The sequence below is a fragment of the Melanostigma gelatinosum genome, assembly GCF_949748355.1.
Source record: "Melanostigma gelatinosum genome assembly, chromosome: 4".
Classification (NCBI taxonomy): domain Eukaryota; kingdom Metazoa; phylum Chordata; class Actinopteri; order Perciformes; family Zoarcidae; genus Melanostigma; species Melanostigma gelatinosum.
Window position 1 is genome coordinate 28452150 of NC_136637.1, and position 7387 is coordinate 28459536.

Genomic DNA, 7387 nt, shown 5'->3' on the forward strand with positions numbered 1-7387 from the left:
GGTTCCCAGAGGACGTATCCAAATTATTTTGGTGATCCCCTGACTTTTTCCTTTAGTGCCACCGTGAGGTTCATATGTGGGTTTTATTTTTTGGGTGCACACATTCAGACCTTCGAGATCTTGTTTCTGAAATGTCACCACTGCATGAATATAACAAACTAATTTCCCACTCCACACATAACAGCACTGTCCCTGCGTGACATAGTGTCTGTGCATGGGTGGTGAGCTGGATGGAAAAAGAGGGAGAGGAGAGCGAAGGCTATAACGTTAATACATTCACAGATGTTGGCTGCACGTGGGGGCAACAGGTGATTATGTCATCTTCACATAAATGGCCTCTGTGTCCACCTACTCTCTTGCTCTGTGCTTCTCTCGCACCCACATGCCTTGCAATGCCTCACTTACCAACGTCTCTATGAACACCAGACACCTCGGCTTGCGTTTCAAGATGCTTTGTATGAGATTGGGAGTATTTCTATTGTCTCTTAGCAGCTCTCAAAATGGCGACGGCTGACCAGATGTCACCGTACGTTAGGTGTCCCGATTCCTTTTTTTAAACACACTCACATGCATGAACATGCACTAAAAGCGTGCACGGCGTGCAAAGAGAAGCTCAGATAACAACACACACAGAGGGAGAGAGACTTCATCCTCTGCTCAGGTAGGTAACACTCCTCTATATCTTTATAGACAACAGCTGTTTGCTGCTATGTTAACGCTTTGCACCTTTAAGGATTCAGCTTTATTCATATGGACAACATAAAACCTACTTTACGTTTTTGACCTCTTCTGTGACTCCCATCAGTCCCCTCATGGCCCGTATGGAGGAGTACAGGTCAGGATTTGGTTGCTCTGAACTTTTCCCTTTTTTTGTTGCTAGAAATCACTTTTACAGATGCAAATAAATGTTTTATTGGTGGTTATTTCCATTTGTGTTGTTGTACTGACACAGAGATCGTTGTAAAAAACATCATGGTTAATATCAAGGGGAAAAACAGACTGACATCTTGACCTTTTGGAATGCACACACTTACACACTCACCATCTCCACTGATGCATCCAGGCAGGTTAAGTGAATGCAGAGGGAAGATTTCTGCTTGTGTCTCATTGCTTTAGAGCAGATGATGGCCGAGACTCTGGAGAGACGGAGAAGAAAGGGGGAAGGAGGACGGAGGGAGAGCAGTGACGGGTGAGGAGGAAATGGGGTTAGACGACTGCAACGCACTGGCATCTCTGATCCACGAAGAGAACAAGTTAGGCAAAGCAGCGCTCTCGTTTCTCTCTTCAACGTTGCCAAAAGGAATTCTGTCATACAGCCAAAGTTGCTTAAACCCCCGTGGATCACCTGCTCACGCAACACAAACCCTCAGACACATATTTCTCCCACACGCACACACACACACACACACACACACACACACACACACACACACACACACAAAAACAAAACAAATTCTTCAGCAGTGCAGAGCCACTGGGAGTCAGACTCCAGCTCCCTCCCTCCAGAGCCTCCTGCCTGATTTACTGGACATCCATGAGAGTGTGTGTGTGTGTGTGTGTGTGTGTGTGTGTGTGAGTGTGTGTGTGTGTGTGTGTATCTGTTGTGTCATCCTGCAGCGAGCCAACTGTGAGCTCAGCACTCGGGGACCATGCATCTGCCTGGCTGACAACAAGCTGAATACCTGCTCCAGACGTTTGGCCCATCCATCGTAGCTCGTAAAGAGGAATTTACTGGAATATGAGCGTATTCAGGTTGAAAGTCGTAGTTTGACGATATCGAGTAAAGCAGGAATTATAGATTGTGAAGCGCATGATTCAGTTCTGGCATCAGTTTTTGTCTTTCTCTGTGGGAGACAGAGGGCGGCGGAGGAGAGTGCAGCTCTCTGTAAGGTCTCAGGTCAGACATTAGTCACAAAACTCTCAAAAGACCCGTTCATCGGCAGTTAAAATCTGCTCCAAGTTTATGTGTGTGCATATAAAGCATATGTGCATATATTTTCTGTTTTCTGCATGTGTGTCTCCATTCTGGCCAAACTACAACACCTAAAATCTCAGTGGAGAATGTTGAAATATTTTTGTGGATTTTAGTAATTTGTATTGTTCTCAAAGGAGCTCCGGATGTGTTTTTAATAAAAATGCACATGCACACACATACAGTGACTCAGCGATTTGTCACAAATGACAGATAAAAGTAAAGTAAAAAAGGGAAAAAGTTGTTTGTGGACTAAATTAATTGTAAAACTCTGTTTTTTGGTCACGTGTTAGTTTTAGTTCACAGACAGGAAGCAGCTATGTTTGATGTAAGATTTGAAAGTGATGATGGTAGTTGGATCAAATGTGAGCCGGGTGAGTGTAACTGTTCATGTTTATTTGGTTGAGGTACTTTGAGACAATGTTTGTATTGCGAGTTGATTGGTATACTTTTGAATGGTCAATGGGTTCAGCAGCTATTCCATGAGATGTTCTGGTTAAAATTGTTGCTCGGAGCTGCAGGTGTTTTTCTTGCGGCCGCAGGAGGGCGGAGCGCCGCAGAGACGGTGACACCACCGGAAATAAATGTTTGCGGTCACGGTGCCGTCGAGTTCACGGGCCGACGCCACTTCAAGCACGGTCACAATCACGGATAACACCTGGCGGGTGTTTAGTAATCATAACATTGTTGTACCTAAGCATGGTTAAAAAGTAAAAGTTGCATTTATCTTAAGTGATGACGGATTTACAACTGGTTATACTGGGACCAGAGGGGCCGACTGGACCAGGTTGGACCAGGAGAAGACGGTGGAGGACTTCGCTGTGCTGCTCAGCCGTTCAGACAGGTGAGTACACACACCACAACACACAACACCACACAACACAACACACAACACACAACCTCTCCAAATACAGAACGTCAGCGTCCACTGGGTTGCCGAGCAGAGCGCGCGCCCAGAGCGCGCGCAGCAGCTGCTGCATTTATAGCGCTTACATGTCCACGTTGTCTTATCCTACTGTTAATGTTAACATACGTTTTAAGGCGCCGTTATGTCCACAGCTGGTTTATCTACAGACATGTAACGTTACCATTCTGCTGCTGAGGCAAATACAAAGGGGCCTGTTTAAAGTGTTTAGGTTGTCCAGTTTTAAAAGGTTTAAAGTCGCTTGTTTTTCTTAAATAGTTGGAGTTTTGTTTCTTTTCTGAGGCTACACTACAGTTATGGATTTAGATTTTTTTTTTTTAAGTTAAAAGAGTGTTGGGGGGGTAGTCTTAATAACCATCTCATGTACGCTGATGACGTAGTTAAGTCTCACAGCTTTGACTTGCAGCACCTGGTCAGAGGCTGCTCAAGTTATATGGTGTGACATTAAGTTGAACTCTTAAAAAGAGTGTTATTATGTTTGATAAAGCCAACGAGGATCAGAAGCTACATTCTCCTTATTTGACTCTATGGCAGACCGAGTGCTGGATGTGTTGAACAGAGTGAGATATTTGGGTGACATCACCAGGAATCAGCTCGGTGATGATGATGTGCAGCGCCAGTGTTGCTAAATATGCACATCATTTCATTCAGTGATGCATTCAGAATCTGCCTCCAGCACTAGTCATGTGTTTGTGAGTAATGTTCCCACCTTTCATGCTGTGTTGATGCATTTTATGTACACATTCAAATGTCTGTTGATTGATCCCATGAATGTACTCATGATGGTATGAACTGAGCCAACACTAATTGACACAAGGTATTCCTCTTGTTTTTGGAAACAAATGTCCATGTTTTTTAATCACTGTGGACTTGAGACTGCAGTGATTTATACCTCTGTGTCATTGTATTGTGTGTGTGTGTGTGTGTGTGTGTATATATACACAAATGGGTCAATATATATATATATATATATATATATATATATTCAATTCAACCTTATTTCACACATATGGGTCAATATATATATATATATATATATATATATATATATATATATATATATATATATATATATATATATATATATATATATATATATTGACCCATATGTGTGAAATAAGGTTGAATTGAATATAATACATATTCTGTTTAAAGCTCAAACGGCAGAAGGCCTGATCGATGGACTTAAACATAAGAAGTCTTGTTGCTGATGTTGTGTTTCTTGTGTACTAAGTTGACAGTTCGTGCAATTTATTTTGTAGACTGAAGATGTTCTTTAATTTAACAGCAGCATCATCACCACCCTCCCCTTTAAACATCTTTACTCCGAGTACATTTTAACTGACCTACTTTTTACTTCATCTTCAGTACATTTTTCAGAAGCAACAGTACGGAGTACAAGTTCTTTAAAGTGTCATATTTTACTTGAGTGCAATATTGCAGTCCTCTTTCCAGCTCTGGTATTTGGTCACAAACCAGTCAGTATTCGATACATTCTGACCTGATGGTGCTACTAAATGAAAAGCCACTTCATTAGTCTGTGAGCTTTTAATGTGAACACAAACACATGGTGTCAAAGATCTTCAGTCCAGTAGCGAAGTCGTGCACCGACTGACTGGCTGGAAACTTGAGCAAAGGAAATGAAAAGAAAGGAGCAGACGGAGAGAGGGGTGAGGAGTGACATACAGAAACAGATGGGGGGGGGGGGCGAAGTCACTGAGCAGAGGCCTTCAAGGATTTCCCGCTCATCTCTGCTCGGCCCCCAGTTCATGTTCTCCCAGGAAGTTCATTCACACACTCGCATTGTGTATCTATGACCCACTCACAAAACTATCTCACCACAACTCACACACATTGGAGTTACAGGAACTGAACCCCCCCCACCACAAACCTCTGACTCCTCACAGGACACTTTCACCCCCCCCCCCCCCCCCCCCCCCCCCACACTGCTGTGTGGACCCAGCAGTGAAAGGAAGTGAGTCAACCACCCAGACAAAAAGAGGCAGAGACCACTTTCTCTAACACATGCACCCCCCTAAAGGACGGGCGAGGTGTGGCACACGGCGCTGCGGACGTATCTGCGGCCAGATGCTCGTCTGTTGTCTCTGCAGAGCAGCGGGATAATGCCTCCTTTGACAGAGAACAAGAAGTGTCAGTGGATGTTTTACGGGCTCTCTGAGAGCGAGACGGTGTCAATGATGTCTTTATTGGCCTCACATCACCGCTCTGACAACTTAACTGCCGACACGTTGACGCTTTGGGGGAAAACAATTATGCTGATGGCTATTTGAGGAGGCGTGCTCTCCTGATGCCGGCTTTGTTCAACTAACTAATATTTAAGATGCTGCATGGTTATATAAACAAAGCGGACCATACTCTCCAAACACCACGCTTTGTACGAGTGTTTCTTCTCTCCAAACCAACAGGATGTTGCCGATTGCTTTGTTTGTGCTGGAACGACAGTGCGTCTCCATCTCTCTCTCTCTCTGTCTGTATTTTCACTACTCATGTCGTGCCATACCTGTCCACTAGGCGTCCTCGGTGAGCTCATCACCTGCCTGCACAGCTGTAGGCTGCAGTGATGTCTGCAGGTAAAACATCTTGAAGCCTACATTATTATACACTATTATTTGGAGAGTTTTCATGTTGATGTGGACATTTAATACTGTTTATTCAGAGTATATTGTGTAGAAAATGTTATAGTGTAGAATGCCATGAAAATGACAAATAAATCCCAATATTTAGGGAATGTGCCATTTACGAAGAAAAAACCAGCCTTCTGGCCAAACAACGTATCCTCACGAGTCTTTTACTGGAACACCGATACAACGCTTCCCTGGAAGACGCACTCATTGTTTTGTTCCAGGGAAAACAGCGAACCAGCTCAGCTCCAGAGGTGACCGCATTCCACTGACCTCACATCTGCAGTACGTCTCGGTCTATCAGACGGCGCTGCAGGAGTCACACTTGATTGGATGTCGATGCCCTTTCGAGGCCTGCTGGTTTCTGTAAAGGGAGTGATGCAGGTTTAAGAAGGAAAAGGAGGGATGACGTAGAGGAAAAGGAAATATTAAGGCGGTAAGCTGTTGGCAGGTGTTGCGTCAGGTCTTCAAAGGATCTGAAGTTTCACGTTGTGGAACTTTCAACGTGATTAAAGCAGGACAATGTGCAGATTTACGGGGTGCGTAACTCCCTCGATCTCCCCATTTCTCCTTTGGGGGGTCAAGATGTGAATAGAAGACATTATTCTCCTTCATCCTAACTCCTCCTGCCTCCCACTACTCGTCATCCCGACATCTGGTTTCAATCTCAAACCGAGATTGCAGACGTACGCGCCGCATCAACGTCAACACCCCCCCCCCCCCTCTCTTGTTACGCTGTGTTGCTCGTTTCCACGCAATCCTGATTGACTGCATGGGGATTCTCATTCTCATTATGTCAGTTGAATTACTAAACTAACTCATAAACTCATAAGTTCTTCCACGTATCCCAGCTGAGCATGAAGGAGGAGGACAGCAAAGGTACAGGGGTGACCATGGCCCTCCACAGGTCAGAGGTCAGGAGGCAGGAGATCACGTGTTAGAGTTCAGAGGTTAACAGGTAGCACGGAGCACTCGGGGATGAAAGGTAAAAAGGTTGTTTATGGCGGCTGCATCCTTCTATCTTGCAGAGGAGATCTGTCCGTCTGGGCTCCCTGCTGTGACGGCTCCTCCTCTCTGGGCTCTGTCTACTGTCTACTGCGTCTGTCTGCTTCTGTGCGTCTCTCGATGTCCTCAAAGACCCACGGACGAACGGGAGCGCCGGGCATTAAGGGCCTCACATTTAGACAGCGGTGTGATTTCATTTTGCCGTGAAAACCGCTCCTTCAAACAACTGGATTTATTCAAGTTTCTCACCAAAAACTACATTTTGCAAGATCACATTTGAACACATCATGATGATGTTATCATTCAGCTTCGCCCAGATGCTCATTTTTACTGAACCGCGCCTGAATACACCGTAATGTAACTGAATGGAACCTCGGTCCGTTAGCCGTTAGCGGTGCTGCTAAAGTGTTTGTTGTTCACATTGTATTCGGCGAAGAGAAAGTATTAATGCCGATCTCCTGGTCGCATATTTTTACTGAAAATCGGCCCGAAACGATCAGCAGCAAAACTTTATTTCACACTGTGATGGTTAAAACAAACCTACAAAACATATACAAATTAGTAAATGAGTAATCCGGGTTCACATGCATGATAACCATGGAGGGAATCCGTACGGATTAATGCAGTCATCTTTGTTTTACAAATCTACTTTTATCATTTACATCGTCGCAATTAAGTCATGTATCCGGTTCCCCGGGTCCCGGGGTTTGTGCTGACACTGACAGGGGAACGGTTCAGAGTGTGTGCCCAGCTTCGGGCTCCGGTCCAGCTGGGTAACGTCCTGTTTCTCTCTGCTGGCAGAAGCTGTGGTCACAAACCCCACAATCCCTCATTCACACACCA